The sequence below is a fragment of the Ovis aries genome, chromosome 1 (assembly GCF_016772045.2).
Source record: "Ovis aries strain OAR_USU_Benz2616 breed Rambouillet chromosome 1, ARS-UI_Ramb_v3.0, whole genome shotgun sequence".
Lineage (NCBI taxonomy): Eukaryota > Metazoa > Chordata > Mammalia > Artiodactyla > Bovidae > Ovis > Ovis aries.
The window spans coordinates 66,912,439-66,940,354 of NC_056054.1; the positions used below are offsets into that span (position 1 = coordinate 66,912,439).

Below are 27,916 nucleotides of genomic sequence, written 5' to 3' on the forward strand. Positions count from 1 at the left end.
TCTATAATATTTATCTTGTAACTTTAAATTATGTGAGTTTCTAGGCTGTGTAAGAAATATAGGCTTAGACCATCCTCTAGATTTAACCACACACACCAAAAAAATTTAAAATGTCAAGCAGTGAAAATAACAGATGTTCAACTCAGGTACCCTGGGGTCAGATTACCAAAAGGAAGTCTAGGTTGAAGCAGATGCTGAAAACAGGAACTGAGGTCAGGAAACAAGAAGTCAGAGTAGGAGGGTAGAAGAATCATAACTCCTTGTAAGACAGAGTGTGGCAGAGGAATCACCTGGAGAATCTGGGAACGTGTAATATTTGGCTACCATTTCCCTCACGTTCATTTTTTTGTACCAGTAACTTTCAATGCCCTACAGAATCTCACGATGATATAGGTCCTACAAGAATTTCTTTGGAGTATATAAATAGAAATCATGGTTCAAGATGAAGTTAGAATATGGAAATTGAGTCATGATTGCTAAGGAAAAACACATGTCAAGTCTGTGAAGTACAGTAATCACAGGACTGTGATATATTCACTCAGCAGTTATTTACTGAGCTCCTATTATCTGAGTTAAAAGCTAGAGAGAGATATGTCATTGAACTTTACAGATAAAAGCTCTGTGCTCTTGGAGCCTACTGGGCCTGGTGGGTAGACACAGAAAGTAGACAAAATAATTATGTAGTACATTAAACAGAGATAAATTACACAGAGAAGAACAAAACAGGAAGTATTCTTCAGAATTGGATTCCCCAAGGGTACATTTCCCAATTCTATCAAAGCTAGCAAAGGAAAGATTGATATTTATAAATATACAAAACATACCACATCTTAAATTCCTTCCTGTTCCTATTAACTCTGTTGATAAGCTAAATATATTCACTATTTCTGCAACCAACCAGTAAATTTAGAGCACAAAATGAAGTTTAAGTACCGTGAGAGAGAGCAGCTTTTTTACACCGAAGTATACAATGAAAAATCTTCCCTTACACATTTTGTTAGAGATTTGTCCATTCATGATCAGGAAGGCAGTGAGCACCTGCAGTGGGAGACTGGAAGTTCATATTTAAAAGTCTTTTAATCCTGTTTACCTCCATTTGGGCAGACAAGTAAAAGCCACCTTAAGAGGCATGTATGTGTGTGTGTGTTTTATAACATACAGACTTTATATTTTAGTCAACTTGATGGCCTTCATAAAAAATTAAATTGTCTCATCTTTAAATCGAAATATTCACAAAGGAAAGTATTAAGTGAGCTACTTTTTATAGAAGATAGATTCAGTCTACATTTAGTTTTTTACTTTTTTCCAAATTACCAAGTGCGAGCCTTTATCTTAAATAACTTATTTTTTTCTAGATTACCAAGTGCAAGCCTTTGAATCCAACATTGGCCAAAGTCAGTGGCAAAAACAGTCTAACAACTCATTCATATGTTCTCCTCTCCACAGGGCTCCAGTTTATTTCCTACTGCCTACCAAAGCTCACCACCTAAAAGGTACTGCAAACTCAGTATTTTTAAAAACCGTTCTCTACTGACCAATTTTCACCATTGACCCTGGGTCCAAAACAAGGGTGGTCACTTGTCCTTGAGTCCTGGCTCTCCTTAACATTGGGTTTGCCACTAGTCCTGATTAGTTCTGAGTAGCCCTAGGATCCATGCCCATAAACTATTTAGCAAAGAAAGAGTGATGGTACTTTAAAGTATTTGCTTTTATTCCCCTTTTTCTCATACTCAGTCACATCTTACCTCAAACCTTTTTTGTTTTTATCCCTTGGATTATTGATCTGGTCTCGTACATTTCTCCTTTCTAATGAATCCCCCATGCTACCAAAGCAGCAAATACCAAATTTCTAAATTTGAAATTTAACACTGACCAGATCATTTCACTTCCTTGTATAAAAACCTTCATGGTTCCATAGCATGGTACCCAAGTCTCTTTGTGATCTGAACCTGTGGCCTTTTCACCCCACCTTCTTCAACTTTCCCACAGGGTTCATTCCCAAGAGCAATACTCAGTCAAAACTTAGCCTAGCCAAACCCCTAATAAAGAAATAAAACCTTTATTATGATAGTAAATTATCCTTGATCAAAGTGAAAGTGAAATTCACCAGATTGCTCATTGGCCTTCCAATGAATAATTGAATATTAACTCACACTTCATGATAAAGCCTTTCACCCAACTTCATTCCTATTTCCTTTCCTCCTATCTCCCATCAGCCAATTCTTGTCAAGTTTTTTTCTGTTACTGCTACTTAAATTCGCTCCTATTATTTTCACCGACACTATGCTGTTTGGGTCCCCACTCCGCAGTTATTGAATTACTGCAGTAGGATCCTACCTGCTTCCCTTGCCTTCATTCTGTCTCCCCTCCCTTCTCCTGCCCCAGGGGATCTCCCTTGCCCCGCTAGGTTCATTTTCCTAAAACATTCCTTGCATTCTATTTTAGAATATATAGTGTTTCTCTTTTCTGAGTCAAGACAAACTACATTCTTTATTCTGAGATCTTAAGTCTTAAAAGTGTCCTTATACATCTTTGTGAAGTCATTTCCGTTTGGCTAGAAGACTACCATCAGTCATCAGTGGGACCTGCTGACTCATTGCTTTTCCTCACTCAGGACCTCCCTGATCTTGCCCTTCCCCAACTGGAATTCTTCTTGATCCAGCTCCATCATATTCCCTAAGTCTCAGATATACATCACCTATGCTGCTTTCTCCATTCCCTGAACTCTTACTGTTGGCCTTTGTGAGAGGCAGCATTAATAGTGAGAACACCACCATATTTGGGGTCAGTAATGAGATCAAGCTCTTGTTCACCATACATCTGACTTAGGCAGCTGTTTTTTCTCTCTGAGCTGGTCTCCTTAGTAAAGCCAAGTGAGTGATTTAAATGACTTATGGGAAAAATTACTCCAAAAACTATAAAGCATTATGCAGGTGTATCTCACTGTTGTTTCAACTATCCTGTTCAATTCTTGATTATATATATTTCTGTTCCCTATCCATTTTGTGTTTATTTCCTGTCACCCTAATTTTAGAGTGTTTGAAGGGTAGATATGAGATGAAATACAAAAGAAAAATGAATTCTCCTTTAATGACTGTCATTCCTTCTTGTCCTGTTTAGCCTACAACATAGCAAATGTTCAATAAATTCTCCCCTGTCAAGAGAATCCAGTGAATACAAACGAAAACTAAAAGGCACTAGAGTGGAAAGTACAGGGAGAGAGTAACCGGCAGACAACGAAATGCCAGAGAGAAGGAGACTGTCCAGGCCACTGGCCTGCCTCAGTACTGGCTGACTTTATCAGTTTACAGGTGGGCTCATTAGACCCCTAGGCAGTGTCTTTAGACATGACAAGAGAATTGCCTCATTTTCTTAGGAATAATACAGTTCTTGCATAGAACAAGCTCTCAAATGTTTATTGAATTCATTATCCACATAATTAATTATATATATTGTTATATGCACATGGTTTGTACAAGCAGGTATTAGTGCCCATGGATGTCACTGACATTCATAGTTTGTTTTTTTTTCCTTTAAATTGCATTCTCATGTGTAGCAGCAGTGCCTGCTTTGTCTACAGAGGAGCACTGGCCTATTCGCCTTTGCATTGTGTTTGTGCACTGTTTAACAGGGAGTACCTGATTCCTTGTTGACGCCTAGCTTGTTTATCTAAGAAATGTCTATAGAAGTATTGCATTGTTTCTATAGTTCGGTTCAGTTCAGTCGCTCAGTCGTGTCCAACTCTCTGCGACCCCATGAATCGCAGCACGCCAGGACCTCCCTGTCCATCACCAACTCCCAGAGTTCACTCAAACTCATGTCCATCGAGTCGGTGATGTCATCCAGCCATCTCATCCTCTGTCATCCCCTTCTCCTCCTGCCCCCAGTCCCTCCCAGCATCAGGGTCTTTTCCAGTGAGTCAGCTCTTTGCATGAGGTGGCCAAAGTATTGGAGTTTCAGCTTTAGCATCATTCCTTCCAAAAGAAATCCCAGGGCTGATCTCCTTCAGAATGGACTGGTTGGATCTCCTTTCAGGCCAAGGGACTCTCAAGAGTCTTCTCCAACACCACAGTTCAAAAGCATCAATTCTTCGGGGCTCAGCTTTCTTCACAGTCCAGCTCTCACATCCATAAATGACCACTGGAAAACCATAGCCTTGACTAGACAGACCTTAGTCTGCAAAGTAATGTCTCTGCATTTTGATATGCTATCAGGTTGGTCACAACTTTCCTTCCAAGGAGTAAGCGTCTTTTAATTTCATGGCTGCAGTCACCATCTGCAGTGATTTTGGAGCCCCCCAAAATAAAGTCTGACACTGTTTCCACTGTTTCCCTCTAATTCCCATGAAGTAATGGGACCAGATGCCATGATCTTAGTTTTCTGAGTGTTGAGCTTTAAGCCAACTTTTTCACTCTCCTCTTTCACTTTCATCAAAAGGCTTTTTAGTTCCTCTTCACTTTCTGCCATAAGGGTGGTGTCATCTGCATATCTGAGGTTATTGATATTTCTCCTGGCAATCTTGATTCCAGCTTGTGCTTCATCCAGCCCAGCATTTCTCATGATGTACTCTGCATAGAAGTTAAATAAGCAGGGTGACAATAGACAGCCTTGATGTACTCCTTTTCCTATTTGGAACCAGTCTGTTGTTCCATGTCCAGTTCTAACTGTTGCTTCCTGACCTGCATATAGGTTTCTCAAGAGGCAGATCAGGTGATCTGGTATTCCCATCTCTTGAAGAATTTTCCACAGTTTATTGTGATCCACACAGTCAAAGGCTTTGGCATAACCAATAAAGCAGAAATCGATGTTTTTCTGGAACTCTCTTGCTTTTTCCATGATCCAGTGGATGGTGGCAATTTGATCTCTAGTTCCTCTGCCTTTTCTAAACCAGCTTGAACACCTAGAATTTCACAGTTCATGTATTGCTGAAGCCTGGCTTGGAGAATTTTGAGCATTACTTTACTAGCGTGTGAGATGAATGCACTTGTGAGGTAGTGTGAGCATTCTTTGGCATTGCCTTTCTTTGGGATTGGAATGAAAACTGACCTTTTCCAGTCTTGTGGCCACTGCTGAGTTTTCCAAATGTGCTGGCATATTGAGTGCAGCACTTTCACAGCATCATCTTTCAGGATTTGAAATAGCTCAACTGGAATTCTATGACCTCCACTAGCTTTGTTCAGTGATGCTTTCTAAGGCCCACTTGACTTCATATTTCAGGATGCCTGGCTCTACGTGAGTGATCACACCTTCGTGATTATCTTGGTCGTGAAGCTCTTTTTTGTACAGTTCTTCTGTGTATTCTTGCCACCTCTTCTTAATATCTTCTGCTTCTGTTAGGTCCATACCATTTCTGTCTTTTATCGAGCCCATCTTTGCATGAAATGTTCCCTTGGTATCTCTAATTTTCTTGAAGAGATCTCTAGTCTTTTCCATTCTGTTGTTTTCCTCTATTTTTTTGCATTGATCGCTGAGGAAGGCTTTCTTATCTCTCCTTGCTATTCTTTGGAACTCTGCATTCAAATAGGAATATCTTTCCTTTTCTCCTTTGCTTTTCACTTCTCTTCTTTTCACAGCTATTTGTAAGGCCTCCTCAGACAGCCATTTTGCTTTTTTGCAACTTCTATAGTAAACTTAGTCAAATCCTGCTCAAAATTAAAAATAAGAATAAAAGTCGCTGTCAGTAAGTGGGGAATTCCTTCTGCTTTTGCACAGGTACCTTCCAGCTGCCTCTTCCACAAGGCAGACCTCTAGGAATGAAGGAAAAGGTTCTGAGTGCAGGTGCTTATGATTCTGCTTGGTAGGGGAATGTGATCTTTGACAAGTCTTGTTTGATAACACTTTTCTTGAACAATAAAAATAATCATTAGATACGTATAACTCTTGTTATGTCTGGGTCACTGAGTCTTCATACTCAGTGAAAAAACAAACTGATCAAACTGTAAAATATGGTTCCTATTTTTAAGGAGTTATCATTTAAAGTAAATCACAAGGAATGACAGAAATCTCGGCAAAACCATTAGGAGGTATGGGATTTGCTTGTTACCTTAGAAGCAAAAGGCACACTTCTCCAAAGTAAGTCATTAAAGACTGCGATTGCTTTGTTTTGTTTTGTTTTTAGGACTGACTCTGTATCATGAAAATGATAGCTTAACCCTGTTCTCCATTCACCAGGCAGGTGGGTGAGCGTCATTTCATATGAGCCAGCCCAGCTGTAGGAAAAGGCATTTGCATAGGAGGTTGAGGGGAATTGCCAAACAACAAAATGAAGACTTCTCCTTTGGCAATTCCTTCTATTACAACTTCATATAAATTGATGTTTCCATAGGAATGAATTTTTACATGGAATCTTAATAGTGCTTCAGCAGATTCCAAATGTATTCTTTCATCTTACTCTGCTTTCACAACGTGATCATGTTTGTTCTCACTTCCTGGTTTGTCCACACAAGCCTGTTGCTGGGGAATATTTAAACAAAGTGTTTATGAAAGAAGAATATAGTTTTTAATGGATATGTTTTGATTTGATTTAGATTTAGTTCCTGTAGTAATTTTTATAGAAATAAGATTTCTGATGCCTAAACTGGTAAACCAGTGATGTAAAGAAAACTTTTGGCACTGAATTTAATTTTTAAAAAATCTCTTTGGGCACTGAATTTAATTAAGTTCGGTTCAGTTCAGTTGCTCAGTCGTGTCCGACTCTTTGCGACCCCATGAATCGCAGCACGCCAGGCCTCCCTGTCCATCACCAACTCCCAGAGTTCACTCAAACTCACGTCCATCGAGTCGGTGATGCCATCCAGCCATCTCATCCTCTGTTGTCCCCTTCTCCTCCTCCCCCCAATCCCTCCCAGCATCATAGTCTTTTCCAATGAGTCAACTCTTTGCATGAGGTGGCCAAAGTACTGGAGTTCCAATTAAGTTACCTTGTGGTAAAGTCTACAGAACTGTTTGATTAGGCACCAGTTGTGAAACAAATGAAATGTTGGCCCATAATTAGAGTAATTGTAACTTGACTTTAAACAGATTTGATTGCATGGTGAGTGACATAATGCCTAACGATTTCTCCAGAAGAAAAGCCCAGTATACTCTTGGGTGGATGGCTTGCCTCGGGCATGTCTAACATGAACACTTGTGTATCTGGCACCATTATATGTGTGTGTGTGTGTGTGTGTGTGTGTGTGTGTGTGTGTATGTGTTTTAAACGACTGTTCTTCTTTGTTATAACATTGCATGAAATATTTGGCTACTAATTCTAAAAGTATTATTTTTATCTCAAAGCATCTAATTTCTACCAAAGTATTCAAGTACCATCTAGTGTAGAGAAACTAATCAGGAATTTTCCTGGCAGTCCTATGGTTAAGACTCCATGCTTCCACTGCAGGGGGCCTGGATTCAATCCCTGGTCCAGAACCTAAGATCCCTACGTGCCACTTGATGCAGCAAAACAGTAATAACAACAACAGAAACTAATCAAATACTTTTCTCTTTTGAAAATATCAATTATGACTTTTAGGAAAACTCTGTCCCCTCAAAATCTAAAATGTCCAGTTGCATCATTTTACTGGCTAATCTGAAAGCTTAATAATTTTAAACATAACTGCTTTTCTACTTGGTATTTCAAAGTCCCAATATGTTTTATTTTACAAGGTGACATGATGTATACCCTAATACAGATTTAGGCTTACTGCTCGCATCCTCAAATCCTTTCCAATGAATGCTTCCTTATGTTTTCAAACTAATTTCCCTAATATATACTAATATGCCGTTAAAGTTTTTTTTCCATCAGTCCTCTGCTCACATGCCATCAATGGTTTCCTATTGCCTGTATGTTCTAATCTAAATTCCTTTCTGCTCTCATAAAAATACTTGGCTATTAATTCTAAGTGATATTTGTATCCCAAAGCAATTATTTCTCAGGTGCCTGTTACATACCAAGGGCTGAGATGCATCTTGAAAAATTCTTAGCCTGACAATCTAGACTTTAATATTTAATCCTAATCTACTTTACACTCATCTCCATTATTGTTGTCTCAAAAATTCCACTCCATCTGCACTAACTAAAATCCACTCCAGTCTCTTCACTAACTTCTGAAATATCCTTTTGCCTTTTTATTTGTTCCCCATCCCTTCACATAAAATATTATGAGCCCCTTATTAATCCTCCCTTCTATCCCTCATCCCATTACCTCCCATTCATATAAATCCTGTGCATTTTTCTTGGTCCAACTCATAAATCTTGTGCAATGACTATTATTTCCTTAGTATATATTACCTTAAAACACAACTATGTAATCCATTTGTTTGATCTTGTATTCATGCTTTATTTACCAAAGCATAAGCTCCTTTTGAAGTTCGTGTCTTGAGTCTGACACCTTTCTGTCCCCTTCAGCACCTGGGATGATGCTTTGCAGCCAGTAGAGGCTAGGTCATGATTGTTGAGGATGCCTAGTGAATGAAAGATGTGACAGTCCTCCAACACTCTCTGAACCCCATCTCTGGCTGGGACCAAGTTGGTGGCACATAGGACCCTCTTCATTTCTGTCTCTGTTCAACTGACAGTGACTTTGTTGTTGTCTTCCTTCAATGAGTAAAGACTTTCCACAATAGAAACGTGCGATGTTGTCGGGCGGAAATAGAAAAATGTTATTTATTGTGTATGGATTAAGGGGAAAAAAATAGAGATAGGAAAAAAAGACACCATTAGCTTTCTTGGTACAATCTTTCTACTTTCAAGTCTGTTGCTGATAAATAATAGTAGATTCATGTGCTGTGCACAGAGGAGAAACCCAGGTCACTGACCAAAGATGATACCTGTCATGCTGCTGAATTTGTCACTGAGCCAGGCAAAGCCCCACCCTGATTTAGAAGTCATGTATTAAACTTCTAGACAGAGAGTGTGGCTTTTATTTCCTGGAAGCCATTACAACTCTAAACTTTCAGAGAGAGCATGGTTTCTCTCCTTTGCTAAAAAATACCACATGAAGCCACAGAGTCCTCTGAGTTCTGAAGCCCAAAGCCAACCCAGTGTGTGGAAACCCTACCACTCCCCTTCTTTGGAATGGGGACGACCTACCTGATTCCTGTTATTTCAGTCCTTCATGGGTTCTTTTAGAAGTCTGACCCTCCTCTTATCACCTCAGTAACCCCAGAGCTGCCTCACATTATTCTTAAGGCCATGCCTAAACTAAACCTCTTTTCTCTGCTGACAGGGCTAGAATATAGACTTAATTTCCTAAAGGATTCTGTTGATTTGAAGATTAGATGATGCAGTGTTTGTAGGAAATGGTTCCGGTTTCTGCTTCAAGCAAGGGGGAGGGGAGGTTCTCATTTTAATTATTTTAATGTTCATTTAATATTTAATGGCAGTTCTGCCTGCTAAGCCCTGGGCATACAATGATGAGCATGAAACAGGTAGACCAGACCTCCTAGAGCTTATCGTTTTAGTTGAAGAGAAGTAAAACTCAATTGAATGATTACATAAGGGTGTGTAATAAATGCTGTGAAAGCAAGGAATAGAAAACTGGAAAAGCCAGATGTGAAGGTCCTGGTCAAAGGTTTCCCTTAAGAAGTAACTTCTCTAAGTCATTAACTCAGGACATCCATGGCTTAAGTGACTGCTTGCTCTGTTTGGGCCTTGAAGGTGAACCTGACTTTCTAACTGGACCACTTGGCACTGTTTCAGACTGCAACTGTTTTGAATAAGAATTAGCCCTTCTGTAAGACTCTTCTCATGCAGTGTGATGCCATGAGTGGTATAATAAGAAATACATGTATATTTGGTCTTTGCCTTCAGTGTATAGCACAGAGCTCCTAAAATCCTTGGAATTTCCTGACAGAAGATCTTTTGTTACACAGGATGAGCCCCTTTCAACCCTACCCTAGTTTATGCAAATAGAGTGACTCTGGGGTGGCTTCTAGATAGAGGCTGATTGCCATAGAAATCAACCAAGTTATTAGAGGGTTGAAACTTTCAGTCTAGCCACTGACCTCTGAGGAAGGAGGAGGGGGTGTCAAGAGATTTCTTTTTTTTTTTTTTTTCATTTTATTTTATTTTATTTTTTAAATTTTAAAATCTTTAATTCTTACATGCGTTCCCAAACATGACCCCCCCTCCCACCTCCCTCCCCACAACATCTCTCTGGGTCATCCCCATGCACCAGCCCCAAACATGCTGCACCCTACATCAGACATGGACTGGCGATTCAATTCTTACATGATAGTATACATGTTAGAATTCCCATTCTCCCAAATCATCCCACCCTCTCCCTCTCCCTCTGAGTCCAAAAGTCCGTTATACACATCTGTGTCTTTTTTCCTGTCTTGCATACAGGGTCGTCATTGCCATCTTCCTAAATTCCATATATATGTGTTAGTATACTGTATTGGTGTAATCGCCAGTGTCCAGTGATTTAATCAATCATGCCTAAGTAGTGAAACTTCCAGAAACATGCCTAGACTACAGAATCTGGGAGCTTCCAGATTAGTGAATATATTGAGGCTCTGGGAGGGTGTCATACTTAGTACATGAAAGCTTCACACCCTCTGCCACCCTCCCCACACACACCATCAAATACTCACCTTGTGCATCTCTTCCATTTGGTTGTTGCAGAGTTGTATCCTTTACGATAAACTTGTAAGCATAAAGTGTTTCCCTGAGTTCTATGAATCGTTGTAGTGAATTATCAAGCTTGAGGAGGGGGTTGGGGGAACCCCTGAATTTGTAATCACGTTAGACAGAAGTGTGGATCATCCGAGTCTCTGGGACTTGAGACTGGCATCTAAAGTAGGGGCGGTCTTATGGGACTCTACACATAAACCTGTGGAATCTTGCACTAACCTAAGTGTTGGAAGAGGATTGTGTGGAAGGCTACCCAGTTGGTGTCGGAAAAGGTAATGTCAGAAAAAGACAACTCACTATGTTTACCCTGAATGGAAACCAGACATTTCTCTGCTCTAGCAGAGGAGCGAATGGAAACCAGTGTTTTTGAGCACCAGCAGCCATTAACCAGGGTTGCATATAGGAAGCACTGATTTAACACCAAGGTGAAGGTGGACTTTTTAACCTCTGAAAAGTAGATGATATAAGAGCTTGCTTTTCAAAACTGACCTACTTCTCTCTTAATGCTCTTGCTCAATCCTTTACTTCCCACACTTTCCAGGGAAAACAGGAACCAGAAGAGATAAGCAGTCGGCTGATAGAATGTTTTAAAAGGCCTCTGGGTTGGGCAGACAGGCATGGCTGCACTTCTTTGGCATTGTGAACCAGAGAATGTGGATGTTATTTTTTTTCTTTTTCTTTCTTTCTTTCTTCCTTCTTTCTTTCCTTCCTTCCTTCCTCTCTCTCTCTTTCATCCCTAGTTGACAGAATGAATGGCCCATTTTCAGTCCATTATTGCAAGGTGAATTTGGAGAAGACCCATGTACTCGAGTTGTTTTCTCACAGTGAAGAGACCATTGCAGTTTTGTGTTTTGGTCACATATTTCTACCCAGACCCCTGTGCCTTTTTTAAAAATTCTTTTTGACTTTGTAGCAGGACTTCAATGTGAGGGGGCGTCAGTGACTTTGTAACATTTGCTGTTTTGTTTCCCTGGAACCAAGGTGGTATAAATAAGGCTCGCTTCATGGGCTGTTTTGTTTCAATTTAGGATAGTGCTCTAAGGCCAGAAGCATCCTCCTCTAAAATTACTTTACCAGCAAAAAATTGGCTTTCTCTACTGGCTTCCCCTTTACATTTATGTACACCTTTACTGATTGCAACATGCTTCTGCAGTGTTTCTTTATCACTACTGTCAAGTCATGGGGGTAGTATAGATTGGCCCTATTTCAAAGCGTAGGACATGGTGGCCTGGACTAAGTGAGTGGTTTGCTTTAGCCCCTGCAGATGGCGGTGGAGGCAGGCCTGGGAATTGTTCCAGTGTACATTTTCCACTATGAGCAGAGAAAACCAGCCCCAACCTCCTACTCTCACTTGTGGGGTACAGTGGAGGGTTAGGGGAACAACAGATATGAATAAATAAAACGTGGGCAGTTTGCAGTCACCTAAAGCAGCTTCAGAACATTCACAGAGCAGCACCTGTTCTCAAGTGACTGGTGACTACAGAATAAGGTCCAGGCTGCCCCGCCTTTGGGGAAGGAAATAGCAAGAGCTAGTAAAACCACAGAAAGGGCTAGATGGCTCTCCTTTCCATGATGTTCTATTGCCAGCTTCCCTCCCACCTCCCCGAGACATTATGACAAATAACCAAATCAGGAGATGATATGTTTTGAAAAGATGTCTCTAGCTACAGTATGGAATTGGAACTAAGGGAGTCAAGAAAGGAGGCTTTTCCAGCTGTCTTCCCCAAAGATGAGGCAGGCTTCATCCAAGGCAGTGGTAGTGGGGATGCAGAAGGGAATAGTTTAAGAAAAGAACCAATTGATTTCAGAGAATAGAAGAAAGGGTTTATGGTTAGTTATGAGAGTTCTGGATGTTGCCATCAGCCTTCAGCATCATTCAGCTATCAGTGTTAATGTTGCTTCCAATATTCAGGCACTCAGGAAGAGCAGGTTTGATGTGGGTGTTGAGAAGTGACAGGTTCAGTTTGGGACATGCTAAGTTTCAATTTTCCACACATCTCAGTATGTAGCCAGGAAGATAATGGGGAGGCGATTCTGTGGTTTAGGATTAGGGAGCTGGGCTTGTCGTGTAGTGTTTGGGATTCATCTGCAGGGAGATGTGGATGATTCTTAATAGAGGATGTCCCCCTAGGAGAGCATATGCATGCACAGAGAAGCTACTGGCCAGGGACTGAATCCTGGCAAACCCTGCTGCCTAAGGGATGGTGGTGTTAGGACCCTTCCATGGCTCCCACTTACCTTTCTAGCTCAATTAAAAATCAATGCTTTCATCATATGCTTGACCTGATGACCTTCCTTTCTTGCAGTGACCCACTTTTCCTCTCATTTTGGCAAGACCAATTTATTAGTTTCTAATTGCATACCATTCAGTGTGCTCTCTTTCCAAGAAAACACAGCATTTACCTTCAGGTTGATGCTTTTCCTGGTCATATCGCTTTCTTCTCTTAAAGCCCTGCTTCACTCTCATCCCTTCAAAGTTGTCTTTTCAGATTAGGTCTCACTTAGCTCCAGCTTCAGTCAGTCAGCTCACAGGATGCTAGAATGCTGGAATGCTGGGAGTGGAGGGTCTATCATTTGGCTCTGTAACATGACAAGTGAGGGAAGTCAGGTCAGATGAGGTGAGATGACTTGTCTAATATATGATCAGCTAGATATAAAGTAAAGAGTAGAAATTGGGTTTTCCCATACCTAGTCAGGGATTCTTCCTGTTAGGGCACGATGCCTCAGAGTCTTAATTCTTCCCTATGCCATGGTGATGGTTACTTTCCTTCATTTAAACATCCATCTAATTACTACATTCCCCTCATCCTTCTTCAGTATAGCCCTGTAGAGAGGCAGAGCAGCTATTTCTTATTTTAAATTGGCTCTCATTTGATATGGACCATTACCTTTATTCTCTCAGGCCTTGAATGGATATTTCTGCCACACATAATGCAGAGACCAAGGAAGTAACAAGGCAGTCCTACAAAATTGTGTGTTGTTATGAAAACCTCAAGGATTGATTGATTGACTACTCTTAAGAGCCCAATAAGTATGTGTGCTATCACTAAGGCAAAGGATTATGGTGAATCTTCTCTAACCACTTCCACACACAAACACACACACATGCAATCTCCCCACCTTAGCACCAACCTCTCCACCCTGCCTCACACCCTATAAGGCTATCCTAGATGCTTTTTGCTGAACTGACCTATTAATAAAAGATTAACAGGAGGATCAAGTACTTTCCAAATTCATCATAAGTTATTAATGATTTTTATAAACATGTGGGTTCTTCATTTCTTATAGGAGAAAAAAAATAAAAAAGATCCCATATGTGTGTGTTTACCTAACTAGTCACTAGAAGATTTTTGAATGTCTTAGCTTCTTCATATAAGGCTGTTTAGTATAAAAGAGACCCATGCCTTTTCTGGACAAATTAGTGAGATCATATCTCCCCAACTCAAATATTTCCAATTAAAAACCAAAAAATTCATAATGAAATATTTAGTGTTATAATAATTTGTGAATTATGGACAAAGCAAATTTGACACAGTATATTTTTATGTGTTATGTTTTCTGGTACATGGGGGCCTGCTATATATTTCATTTGTGTAATCCATTTATGCTCATTTTAAAGCAGGGGAATTCCCTTGTGGTCCAATAGTTAGGACCCCATGCTTTCATAGCCAGAGGTGTAGGTTCAATCCCTGTTCTGGGAACTAAGATCCTGCAAGCTGTGAGGCATGGCCAAGAAGAAAAAAAAAAAAAAAAGAAGCAGAATAGTTTTCCTGTTTTACATGAGAGGGGCTTTCCTGGTGACTCAGAGATTAAAGCGTCAGCCTGCAATGTGGGAGACCCGGGTTCAATCCCTGGGTCAGGAAGATCCCCTGGAGAAGGAAATAGCAACCCACTCCAGTATTCTTGCCTGGAGATCCCATGGAGGGAGGAGCCTGGTGGGCTACAGTCCACAGGGTCCAGTCCACAGGATCGCAGAGTCGGACACAACCAAGCAACTTCACTTTCTTTACATGAGAGATTTTTTTTGTGGTAAAATATATGTAACATAAAATGTACAGTTTTAACCGTTTTAAAGTGTGTAGTTCTGTGGCATAAAATATATTCACATTGGTGTGCACCTGTGATTATAGACTTTAAAACAGGGCCTTGGGTGACATTAGCTGTATCTGACTTGTCTGCAGCATGAACCTTGATTGGAAAGATAGGCATAAAAGTGGAGGTTACTTGGACAGGTTAACTTTTTAAAAATGTTGCATCGCCCTGGGTTGTTTTGGCTTCACAATACCTGGTCTTCCCTATGTGTCATATATTAAATAACTGAGGTAAGTTACATTTATATTTATATTTCACAACACTTTGTAGTAACTGAAGTCATGTGATACATTGCAAAATCTGGCATGGAAATCACTAACTTGGGTGGAGAACTGAACTCCGTAACATGCAGTCTGGTTTCTCTTTACCAGAGGGTAATGCTTTAAAGGCAACCTTTAAAGAATCCATTTTAGATATACCTATTAGTTAGTAAATTACCACTTTTGAGCATTTCCTTCAAACCTCCTGCTATGCTAAGCATTTGATTTTTATAGTTACCTCATTTAATTCTTAAAACATTTAATTCTTATTGTCATTATTTTGCAGATGAGAAAACTGATACTTAGTTTATTTAGATCAAGCAGGTGGCAAATGACACAGAACTTGATCTTAACCATTCTGCTACACTCCCTTCCTCATAAGGGTGTCAGGTAAGATCTAGGCCTAACAAAGCAACTAACAGATTAAGACATGCAATACTTCTTTATTAAGTCACTCAGAAAGGTCATATTTAGATGTTATGGCATAAATGTATTTTGTTGTTTTAGTTGATAAGTCATGTCCAACTCTGTGACCCCATGGCCTGTAGCCCTCTGAAATCCTCTATCCTTGGGATTTTCCAGGCAAGAATATTGGAGTGTGGGTTGCTATTGCCTCTTCCAGATCTTCCCCACCCAGGGATTGAACCCACGTCTCTTATGTCTCCTGCATTGGCAGGCAGATTATTTACTACTGAGCCACCTCATTTTAATAGGAAGACCAGGAAGAAACGCCATGTAAAACATCATTTAAATACAGATGAAACTTGGGTTACTCCTCTAGTCATTACAGGGATGAGTGCATGTTTCTCTATAAGAGGCTGTGGCAGCAGGATGTACGTGCCTGCTCTGGTGGCTGTCATGCTGATCTTAATTACTTAATAGAGGCAAGCAGGATGGAGGGAGCAGTTGGTGATTCTGTTTCACTGGATGGAATACTGAGTAATGAACAGGAAAACTTTACAGATCTGATTTTTAGATTGTGTCTTTCAGTTTCTCTAAAAGATAGATAGATTGTAGGTTTTTTCTTTTTTTTAAGCATTATCACATGCTATATAAAACTCCTTTTAACATAGCTCATTGGGGAGGCGGTGTAGCAGATGGCTCTTAGTCAGAGCTGGTGTGAATTCTGGCTTCACTTTGTGAGCTTGAGCTTGAGCAAGCTGCTTCTTCCCATTCTCACCTTTCCCACCATTAGAGTTGAGACCATAATACCCGCCTCACTAAATGCACATTAAATAGGAGCCTTCTCCTTTCTACCTTCCACCACCTTTCTCCATTCGGCAGACAGTTACTGAGAATCTTGTGTGTTAGCCCCTGTCTTGCACGTGAACTCTTCTAAGAGCTCACAGTGAGAGGCAGGAAGGCATCTGACCAGCTCTTGATGATGCAGTTTAATAGAAGCGGTACAACACTCAGCACTCCCTCAATGCTGAAGAAGCACCAGGTATGGAACCACTACTTGTTTTGGGGGATGAGTGAGTAGCAGTGTTTACTTTAAACATCTTCTGTGTTTAATGTTTAGTGGTCATTCAGTACTTGGTGAACATTAGACGTTTGTATTTTGTGGTCGAAAATTAGCTTGATCTTAACATGAGTCTGATTTGCAGTGCATGGCAGTTTATTTTTTCATTGGGTTGACAGTATGGTAGTGCACATATAGCATTTTTTACAGTGATCATGGTCAGAAGTCAGTGGTTTTATGAGACTGAATCCATCCCAGGACATGAATATTGTCAGCTTGATCATAGCACAGAGGATTCGGAACTACAATAATTAAGAGAGCACCTAATATGTGACAGGCCCTGGGCAACATCCTTACCTTCCCAGAGCCTATGGTCTTGGGGGAAGGTGAACTGGGAATCAAGTGGGCACAGAATGACTTGATGCACATTATCCTTGTTAGGTGGTAACTTGATACTTCCTCTGGCCCACGCGTTTTCTCATTGCCTTATACTGTTAATTCGTAAAAAAGAATTGTGAAGTCATAGTTTGATAAGATATTAAGGTCATTTAAGAATGCTGTGGCATTTATCCAGCGATCCATCACTGATCCGAGTTGACTCACTGTCATTATAATGCAGCGAGTCAGGCTGAATTTGACAGCACTTCTCTATTCAGATTTGTGAGATGTCATGTTTGGTGAGTAAGTTGGCAAATATGAATTTTTCTCCTTTCTTTCTGAAGGGTAAAGGCTTAGCCTCTGCTTCTGAATCTCTGCACCTGTCAAGAGCTGATGGAAATGCCCGAGGCCCTGTCTCTACTGCTTTGCTTATCACCCTTCCAGGCCCACTGTCTGTACTCAAGCTGCGTGCACATATCTTTTAGAGAGCCAGGCCTGCTCCTCCATACCCTTGGTGCTTAACTGGGTGGGGAAGCCTGATCTGGTATTATTGTTTCACTCTATAATTACTTAGTATTTATGATGAGGGCAAAGGCAGGACTGAGACATGGGAGCACCCTAGGTGGGCTATTAACTTGTCACTCTGGGCAGGCTAGTGATTTGATGCCACTTCAGCCTGCTATTCTTTATTTATTTTTTAAAATATAAATTTATTTGTTTTAATCGGAGGCTAATTACTTCACTGGAAGAAACACAAGCTGGAATCAAGATTGCCGGGAAAAATATCAATAACCTCAGATATGCAAATGATGCCACCCTTATGGCAGAAAGTGAAGAAGAACTGAAGAGCCTTGTGATGAAAGTGAAAGAGGAGAGTGAAAAAGTTGGCTTAAAACTCAACATTCAGAAAACAAAGATCATGGCATCCAGTCCCATCACTTCATGGGGAAACAGTGGAAATAGATGGGGAAACAGTGGAAACAGTGTCAGACTTCATTTTGGGAGGAGCTCCAAAATCACTGCAGATGGTGATTGCCGCCATGAAATTAAAAGATGCTTACTCCTTGGAAGAAAAGTTATGGCCAATCTAGTTAGTATATTCAAGAGCAGAGACATTACTTTGCCGACTAAGGTCCGTCTAGTCAAGGCTATGGTTTTTCCATTGGTCATGTATGGATGTGAGAGTTGGACTGTGAAGAAGGCTGAGTGCCAAAGAATTGATGCTTTTGAACTGTGGTGTTGGAGAAGACTCTTGAGAGTCCCTTGGACTGTAAGGAGATCCAACCAGTCCATTCTGAAGGAGATCAACCCTGGGATTTCTTTGGAAGGAATGATGCTAAAGCTGAAACTCCAGTACTTTGGCCACCTCATGCCAAGAGTTGACTCATTGGAAAAGACTCTGATGCTGGGAGGGACTGGGGGCAGGAAAAAAAGGGGACAACAGAGCATGAGATGGCTGGATGGGATCACAGACTCAATGGACATGAGTCTGAGTGAACTCCGGGAGATGGTGATGAACAGGGAGGCCTGGCGTGCTGTGATTCATGGGGTCGCAAAGAGTTGGGCACGACTGAGCGACTGAACTGAATTACTTCACATTATTGTATTGGTTTTGCCATACATTGACATGAATCCACCACAGGTGTACATGTGTTCCCCATCCTGAACCCCCCTCCCACCTCCCTCCCCATCCCATCCCTCTGGGTCATCCCAGTGCACCAGCCCCAAGCATCCTGTATCATGCATCCAACCTGGACTGGCAACTCGTTTCAGATATGATAAAATACATGTTTCAATGCCATTCTCCCAAATCATCCCACCCTTGCCCTCTCACACAGAGTTCAAAAGACTGTTCTATATATCTGTGTCTCTTTTGCTGTCTCGCCTACAGGGTATCGTTACCATCTTTCTAAATTCCATATATATGCGTTAGTATACTGTATTGGTGTTTTTCTTTCTGGCTTACTTCACTCTGTATAATAGGCTCCAGTTTCATCCACCTCGTTAGATCTGATTCAAATGTATTCTTTTTAATGGCTGAGTAATACTCCATTGTATATATGTACCACAGCTTTCTTATCCATTCGTCTGCTGATGGACATCTAGGTTGTTTCCATGTCCTGGCTATTATAAACAGTGCTGCGATGAACATTGGGGTACATGTGTCTCTTTCAATTCTGGTTTCCTTGGTGTGTATGCCCAGCAGTGGGATTCCTGGGTCGTATGGCAGTTCTATTTCCACTTTTTAAGGAATCTCCACACTGTTCTCCATAGTGGCTGTACTAGTTTGCATTCCCACTAACAGTGTAAGAGGGTTCCCTTTTCTCCACACCCTCTCCAGCATTTATCGCTTGTAGATTTTTGGATCGCAGCCATTCTGACTGGCGTGAAATAGTACCTCATTGTGGTTTTGATTTGCATCTCTCTGATAGTGAGTGGTGTTGAACATCTTTTCATGTGTTTGTTAGCCATCTGTATGTCTTCTTTGGAGAAATGCCTATTTAGTTCTTTGGCCCATTTTTTGATTGGGTTGTTTATTTTTCTGGAATTGAGCTCCATAAGTTGCTTGTATATTTTTGAGATTAATTCTTTGTCAGTTGCTTCATTTGCTATTATTTTCTCCCATTGTGAAGGCTGTCTTTTCACCTTGCTTATAGTTTCCTTTGTTGTGGAGAAGCTTTTAATTTTAATTAGGTCCCATTTGTTTATTTTGCTTTTATTTCCAGTATTCTGGGAGGTAGGTCATAGAGGATCCTGTTGTGATTTATGTTGGAGAGTGTTTTGCCTGTGTTCTCCTCTAGGAGTTTTATAGTTTCTGGTCTTACGTTTAGATCTTTAATCTATTTTGAGTTTATTTTTTTGTATGGTGTTAGAAAGTGTTCTAGTTTTATTCTTTTACAAGTGGTTGACCAGTTTTCCCAGCACCACTTATTAAAAAGTTTGTCTTTTCTCCACTGTATATTCTTGCCTCCTTTGTCAAAGAAAAGGTGTCCATAGGTGCATGGATTTATCTCTGGGCTTTCTATTTTGTTCCATTGATCTATATTTCTGTCTTTGTGCCAGTACCATACTGTCTTGATGACTGTGGCTTTGTAGTAGAGCCTGAAGTCAGGCAGGTTGATTCCTCCAGTTCCATTCTTCTTTCTCAAGATTGCTTTGGCTATTCGAGGTTTTTTGTATTTCCATACAAATTGTGAAATTATTTTTTCTAGCTCTGTGAAAAATACTGTTGGTAGCTTGATAGGGATTGCATTGAATCTATAGATTGCTTTGGGCAGTATACTCATTTTCCCTGTATTGATTCTTCCAATCCATGAAGACGGTATATTTCTCCATCTATTACTGTCCTCTTTGATTTCTTTCATCAGTGTTTCATAGTTCTCTATATATAGGTCTTTAGTTTCTTTAGGTAGATATATTCCTAAGTATTTTATTCTTTTCGTTGCAATGGTGAATGGAATTGTTTCCTTAATTTCTCTTTCTATTTTCTCATTATTAGTGTATAGGAATGCAAGGGATTTTTGTGTGTTGATTTTATATCCTACTTTACTATATTCATTGATTACCTCTAGTAATTTTCTGGTGGAGTCTTTTAGGGTTTTCTATGTAGAGGATCCAGAGAAGGTGATGGCACCCCACTCCAGTACTCTTGCCTGGAAAATCCCATGGACAGAGGAGCCTGGTAGGCTGCGGTCCATGGGGTCGTGAAAAGTTGGACATGACTGAGCAACTTCCCTTTCACTTTTCACTTTCATGCATTGGAGAAGGAAATGGCAACCCACTTCAGTGTTCTTGCCTGGAGAATCCCAGGGAAGGGGGAGCCTGGTGGGCTGCCGTCTATGGGGTCACACAGAGTCGGACACGACCAAAGTGATTTAGCAGCATGTAGAGGATCGTGTCATCTGCAAACAGTGAGAGTTTTACTTCTTCTTTTCCAATTTGGATTCCTTTTATTTCTTTTTCTGCTCGGATTGCTGTGGCCAAAACTATGTTGAATAGTAGTGGTGACAGTGGGCACCCTTGTCTTGTTCCTGACTTTAGGGGAAATGCTTTCAATTTTTCACCATTGAGGATAATGTTTGCTGTGGGTTTGTCATATATAGCTTTTATTATGTTGAGGTATGTTCCTTCTATTCCTGCTTTCTGGAGGGTTTTATCATAAATGGATATTGAATTTTGTCAAAGGCTTTCTCTCCATCTATTGAGATAATCATGTGGCTTTTATTTTTCAATTTGTTTATGTGGTGTATTACATTGATTGATCTGCGGATATTGAAGAATCCTTGCGTCCCTGGGATAAAGCCTACTTGGTCATGATTTATGATCTTTTTAATGTGTTGCTGGATTCTGATTGCTAAAATTTTGTTAAGGATTTTTGCATCTATGTTCATTAGTGATATTGGCCTGTAGTTTTCTTTTTTGTGGCATCTTTGTCAGGTTTTGGTATTAGGGTGATGGTGGCCTCATAGAATGAGTTTGGAAGTTTACCTTCCTCTGCAATTTTCTGGAAGAGTTTGAGTAGGATAGGTGTTAGCTCTTCTCTAAATTTTTGGTAGAATTCAGCTGTGATGCCGTCTGGTCCTGGGCTTTTGTTTGCTTGGAAGATTTCTGATTACTGTTTCAATTTCCGTGCTTGTGATGGGTCTGTTAAGATTTTCTATTTCTTCCTGGTTCAGTTTTGGAACATTGTACTTTTCTAAGAATTTGTCCATTTCTTCCACGTTGTCCATTTTATTGGCATACAACTGCTGATAGTAGTCTCTTATGATCCTTTGTATTTCTGTGTTGTCTGTTGTGATCTCTCCATTTTCATTTCTAGTTTTATTGATTTGCTTTTTCTCCCTTTGTTTCTTGATGAGTCTGGCTAATGGTTTTTCAGTTTTATTTATCTTCCCAAAGAACCAGCTTTTGGCTTTGTTGATGATTGCTATGGTCTCTTTTGTTTCTTTTGCATTTATTTCTGCCCTAATTTTTAAGATTTCTTTCCTTCTACTAACTCTGGGGTTCTTCATTTCTTCCTTTTCTAGTAGCTTTAGGTATAGAGTTAGGTTATTTATTTGACTTTTTTCTTATTTCTTGAGGTATGCCTGTATTGCTATGAACCTTCCCCCTAGTGCTGCTTTTGCAGTGTCCCACAGGTTTGGGGTTGTTGTGTTTTCATTTTCATTCGTTTCTATGCATATTTTGATTTCTTTTTTAATTTCTTCTGTGATTTGTTGGTTATTCAGCAGTGTGTTGTTCAGCCTCCATATGTTGGAATTTTTAATAGTTTTTCTCTTGTAATTGAGATCTAATCTTACTGCATTATAGGCAGAAAAGATGCTTGGAATGATTTCAATTTTTTTCAATTTCAGTTTACCAAGGCTAGATTTATGGCCCAGGATGTGATCTGTCCTGGAGAAGGTTCCATGTGCTCTTGAGAAAAAGGTGAAATTCATTGTTTTGGGGTGACATGTCCTATAGATATCAATTAGGTCTAACTCATCTATTGTATCATTTAAAGTTTGTGTCTCCTTGTTGATTTTCTGTTTAGTTGATTTGTCCATAGGTATGAGTGGGGTATTAAAGTCTCCCACTATTATTGTGTTGTTGTTAATTTCCCCTTTAATACTTGTTAGCATTTGTCTTATATACTGTGATGCTCCTATGTTGGGTGCATATATATTTATAATTGTCATATCTTCTTGGACTGATCCTTTGATCATTATGTGGTGTCCTTCTTTGTCTCTTTTCACAGCCTTTGTTTTAAAGTCTATTTTCTCTGATATGAGTATTGCTACTCCTGCTTTCTTTTGGTCTCTATTTGCGTGGAATATCTTTTTCCAGCCCTTCACTCTCAGTCTGTATGTGTCCCTTGTTTCAAAGTGGGTCTCTTATAGACAACATATATAGGAGTCTTGTTTTTGTATCCATTCAGCCAGTCTTTGTCTTTTGGTTGGGGCATTCAACCCATTTATGTTTAAGGTAATTATTGATAAGTATGATCCCATTGCCATTTACTTTATTTTTGGGTTTGAGTTTATACATTCTTTTTGTGTTTCCTGTCTAGAAAATATCCTTTAGCATTTGTTGGAGAGCTGGTTTGGTGGTGCTGAATTCTCTCAACTTTTGCTTGTCTGTAAAGCTTTTGATTTCTCCTTCATATTTGAATGAGATCCTTGCTGGGTACAGTAATCTGGGCTGTAGGTTATTTTTTTCCATCACTTTAAGTATGTCTTGCCATTCCCTCCTGGCCTGAAGAGTTTCTATTGAAAGATCAGCTGTTACCCTTATGGGAATCCCCTTGTGTGATATTTGTTGTTTTTCCCTTACTGCTTTTAATATTTGTTCTTTGTGTTTGATCTTTGTTAATTTGATTAATATGTGTCTTGGGGTGTTTCGCCTTGGGTTTATCCTGTTTGGGACTCTCTGGGTTTCTTGGACTTGGATGATTATTTCCTTCCCCATTTTAGGGAAGTTTTCAACTATTATCTCCTCAAGTATTTTCTCATGGTCTTTCTTTTGTCTTCTTCTTCTGGGACTCCTATGATTCGAATGTTGGGGCGTTTAACACTTTCCTGGAGGTCTCTGAGATTGTCCTCATTTCTTTTAATTCATTTTTCTTTTTTCCTCTCTGATTCATTTATTTCTACCATTCTATCTTCTACCTCACTTATCCTATCTTCTGCCTCTATTATTCTACTGTTGGTTCCCTCCAGAGTGTTTTTTATCTCATTTATTACATTATTCATATATAGACTCTTTTTTATTTCTTCTAGGTCCTTGTTAAACCTTTCTTGTATCTTCTCAATCCTTGTCCCCAGGCTGTTTATCTGTAACTCCATTTGGTTTCAAGATTTTGGATCATTTTCAGTATCATTATTCGGAATTCTTTATCAGGTAGATTCCCTATCTCTTCCTCTTTGGTTTGGTTTGGTGGGCATTTATCCTGTTCCTTTACCTGCTGGGTATTTCTCTGCCTCTTCCTCTTGTTTATATTGCTGTTTTTGGGGTGGCCTTACCATATTCTGGCAGTTTGTGGATTTCTCTTTATTGTGGAATTTCCTAGCTGTGGCTGGGTTTGAACGGGGGGCTTGTCAAGGTTTCCTGGTTAGGGAAGCTTGTGTGGGTGTTCTGGTGGGTGGAGCTGGATTTCTTCTCTCTGGAGTGCAAGGAAGTGTCCAGTAATGAGTTATGAGATGTCAGTGGTGTGACTTTGGGCAGCCTGTATATTGAAGCTCAGGGCTATGTTCCTGTGTTGCTGGAGAATTTGTGTGGTATGTCTTGCTCTGGAACTTGTTGGCCCTTGAGTGGTGCTTGGTTTCAGTGTAGGTATGGAGGCATTTGATGAGCTCTTATCAGTTAATGTTCCCTGAAGTCAGGAGTTCTCTGGTGTTCTCAGGATTTGAACTTAAGCCTCCTGCCTCTGGTTTTCAGTCTTATTCTTACAGTAGCCTCAAGACTTCTCCATCTATATAGCACCAATGATAAAAACACCTCATCTAGGTTAAAGATGAAAAGTTTCAAAAAAAAAGAAAAGAAAAGTTTCTCCACAGTGAAGGACACCCAGAAAGGTTCAAAGTTACATAGAGGAGAGAAGAGGAAAGAAGGAGATAGAGGTGACCAGGAGGAGAAGAGGCGGAATCAGAAGAGGAGAGAGCAAGTTAGCCGGTAATCACTTCCCTATGTGCTCTCCACAATCTGGATGCCTCAGAGATCTTCACGGAGTTATACAGAGAAGAGAAGAGGGAGGAAGGAGGCAGAGGTGGCCAGAAGGATAAAGGGGGGAATCAAAAGGAGAGAGACAGATCCAGCCAGTAATCAGTTCCCTAAGTGTTCTCCACAGTCCAAACGCACAGAGAGATTCACAGAGTTGGGTAAAGAGAAGGGGGAGGGAGGAGATAGAGGCGACCCAGTGGAGAAAAAGCAGAGTCCAAAGTGGGGAGAGAGCAGTCAAGCCAGTAATCTCGCTCCCAAGTAAAAATGGGTACTGAAGATTGGGTTCTTAAAGGTACAAAATTGATAACAAATACCAACAAGCAAAGATTAAAAATCTGGAGTAGAGGTTGGATTCTCGAAAATACAATGTTAAAGAAAAAGTCACAAAAATTATAAAATATATATATGAAGTTTGCTTTAAAAAATGGGGTCTTTTTTTTTGCAAAGTAATAGTAGGTTATAAAAATGAAAATTAAAGGAGTAATAGAGGACTTAAAAATAATTTTTTTTTAATTTAAAGAATGATAATAGTAAAAATATATCTAGGGCTTTCTCTGGTGTTGTTGTGGACAGTTTGGGGTCAGTTCATTTTCAGATAGTTCCTTGATCCTGCTTATACTTTTCAAGATCTATAGGCCCCTTCCTATGTGAGTGAGTGAAGTCACTCAGTCGTGTCCAACTCTCTGTGACCCCATGGACTGTAGCCTACTAGGCTCCTCCATCCATGGAATTTCCCAGGCAAGAATGCTGGAGTGGGTTGCCATTTTTTGGTGCTAACTACAGGGTTTTAATCTATTGCACCTGTCTCTTCGAAGGCTGTTCCCTCTGTTTTAGCTTCTTCTGTTTGCCTGTCTCTTCAGTGTCTAATTTCCGCCCTGACACAAGGGGGGCGGTGGTGGACACTTTTTTAGGCTCACTTGTTCAGTGGTGCTGTGGGGAGGGAAAGTGAAAGTGAAAGTGAAGTCGTGTCCAACTCCTCCATGACCCCATGGACTGTAGCCTACCAGGCTCCTCCGTCCATGGGATTTTCCAGGCAAGAGTACTGGAGTGGGGTGCCATCGCCTTCTCCCGGGGAGGGAAGAACACTGCAAACGAGTAACACTGGCATGTGCTCGCAGTGTCTCAGCCACACTGGGTTTGCCCCAGCTCCTGGCATGTGTGCTTTCCCTGTCTACACTGCTTAGGTTCTAGGTTGCTCTGCCGGGAACTGTCTGAGGCCAGCCCTGGGTTGTATGCACTTCCCAGGTCTAAGCCGCTCAGGTTCAGGTACTCGGGTACTCCACAAAGGCACAGACTCAGTTGGGCCTGCGTTTTGCTCCCTTGCCAGGTGTGAGCAGCTCAGGTGACCAGGTGCTTGGCGAGCATGGTCACTATGACTTATCGCCTCCCCCATCCCTGCCACTTGGTTTTCTGGGTATACAACCGGCGCACCTTCTCAGGCGGATGTCAACAGTCCAGAATCCCAAGAAGTCTTGGTTAGCAACGAAGTCTGCTTGCAGTTTGGTAGATGATGCCTCTCTGGGGCTGCGATTGCCCCCTTCCTGCTCGGGCTGCCCTTGCCTGCCTGTCTCTGGCAGGGTATGGGCCAGCCCGCAGCCAGCTAGCTCTGTTCAGTCCTTTGTTCTTTGAGCGGGCCTGGCGGTGTCTTAGGTTAGGGCTTTTCCTGGGATAGCTATCCCACAGTCTGGTTTGCTATCTCACGTTAGTTCCCTCAGACTGCCCTTGGGGCATTCAGGCCTGGTCCTTACTCTAAGCAGTGCAGCCCGTACCTCCCTGCCCAGCCTCCGTTTGCTAATGGCAGTTGCTGGAGTCTGCGCTGCTTCTCCGCCGGGAGTTACCGTTGGGCACATAATCTGTGGGGTTTAATTATTTATTTATTTTTCCTCCCGATTATGTTGCCCTCTGAGGTTCCAAGGCTCACCACAGACTCACCAGTGAGAGTGTTTCCTGGTGTTTGGAAACTTCTCTCTTTTTTAAGACTCCCTTCCCGGGACGGATCTCCGTCCCTACCTCTTTTGTCTCTCTTTTTATCTTTTATATTTTTTCTTATCTCCTTTCAAAGACAATGGGCTGCTTTTCTGGGTGCCCAATGTCCTCTGCCAGCATTCAGAAGTTGTTTTGTGGAATTTACTCAGCATTCAAATGTTCTTTTGATGAATTTGTGGGGGAGAAAGTGGTCTCCCCATCCTATTCCTCCACCTTCTTAGGACTGCCCCCCTGCTATTCTTTAAATATTTGTTCACAACATTGTTAAGAGAAGCCAGGAGCTGTATGAGAGATAATAGGGTAGCCAAAGAGCGCCTCTAGTTCCCCTTTTTGCCAGTTCTCAGGATCTCAACTGACCAGAAGAAAAGTAGCAGACTCCTTGCCTTTTCTTCCAGCCATATTCTGTACCATCCCTGAGAAAAGGCATATTTTAGTTTAATTTCACTAACTTTCCAAAGATGTTTGAACACCCCAGTGATGAATTGGTACAGGGAAGCTGCCATAGCCTTAGAAAGAGACACTGGGCTAGATCCTGAGAATATAGGTAAATAAGATTCTGCCCCAGTCCTCAAGGAACTTGAAATAGTAACTTATTACATGTCATAAAATAGTGGGAGAGAACTATCGTTCAGTTGCTCAGTCATGTCCAACTCTTTGCGACCCCATGGACTGCGGCACACCAGGCTTCCCTGTCCTTCACCATCTCCCGGAGCTTGCTCAAACTCATGTCCATTCAGTAAGTGATGTCATTCAACCATCTCATCCTCTGTTGTCCCCTTCTCCTCCTACCTTCAATCTTCCCAGGATAAGGGTCTTTTCTAATGAGTCAGCTCTTCCCATCAGGTGGCCAAAGTATTGGAGTTTCAACTTTAGCATCAGTCCTTCCAATGTATATTCAGGATTGATTTCTTTTAGGATTAACTGGTTTGATCTCCCTGCAGTCCAAGGGACTTTTGAGAGTCTTCTCCAACACCACAGTTCACAAGCATCAATTCTTCAGTGCTCAGCCTTCTTTATGGTCCAACTCTCATATTCATACATGACTACTAGAAACCATAACTTTAACTATACAGATCTTTGTTGGCAAGGTAATGTCTTTCTTCTTAATATGTTGTCTAGGTTTGTCATAGCTTTTCTTCCAAGGAACAAGCATCTTAATTTCATGGCTACAGTCATCATTTGCAGTGATTTTGGAGCCCAAGAAAATAGTTTTTCAGTTTCCATTGTTTCCCCATCTATTTGCCATGAAGTGATGGGAGCAGATGCCATGATCTATTAGTCTTCTGGGAAAGCAGATGGAAGAACAGTGAATGTAGCCTGTGGAGGTCAGTGTGGCTCAAGGCAGTGATTCATGACAGTGATCCTAGGGCAGGATCATTGGTGAAGTGAAATACCCTTTCTTAATTTTAAGTAAATCTGGTATTC

At 40.8% G+C, this 27,916-nt stretch overlaps 1 protein-coding gene and 1 long non-coding RNA gene across 18 annotated transcripts in view; one reads left to right on the plus strand and one right to left on the minus strand.

Annotated features, from left to right (window-relative positions):
• Positions 1 to 27,916, plus strand: part of LRRC8B (leucine rich repeat containing 8 VRAC subunit B) — a 77,470-nt gene that overhangs the window by 22,686 nt on the left and 26,868 nt on the right. For 7 of the 17 annotated variants that reach the window (XM_060400712.1, XM_060400730.1, XM_060400723.1 and 4 more), the window contains one exon: positions 1,447 to 1,493. The exons of 7 other annotated variants lie outside the window; for them this stretch is intronic. The gene's annotated coding sequence lies outside the window, so the exon portion shown is untranslated. Of the gene's footprint in view, positions 1 to 1,446; positions 1,494 to 15,253; positions 15,358 to 27,916 lie in introns of all 17 variants that reach the window. 3 more of the 17 variants (XM_042240375.1, XM_060400735.1, XM_060400698.1) reach the window with 1 other exon arrangement.
• The window catches only part of LOC132657996 (uncharacterized), a 38,781-nt gene continuing 10,911 nt past the window's right edge, over positions 47 to 27,916 (minus strand). The window contains exon 2 of the long non-coding RNA XR_009596864.1: positions 47 to 13,195. This is a non-coding gene — a long non-coding RNA (uncharacterized LOC132657996). The remainder of the gene's footprint in view (positions 13,196 to 27,916) is intronic.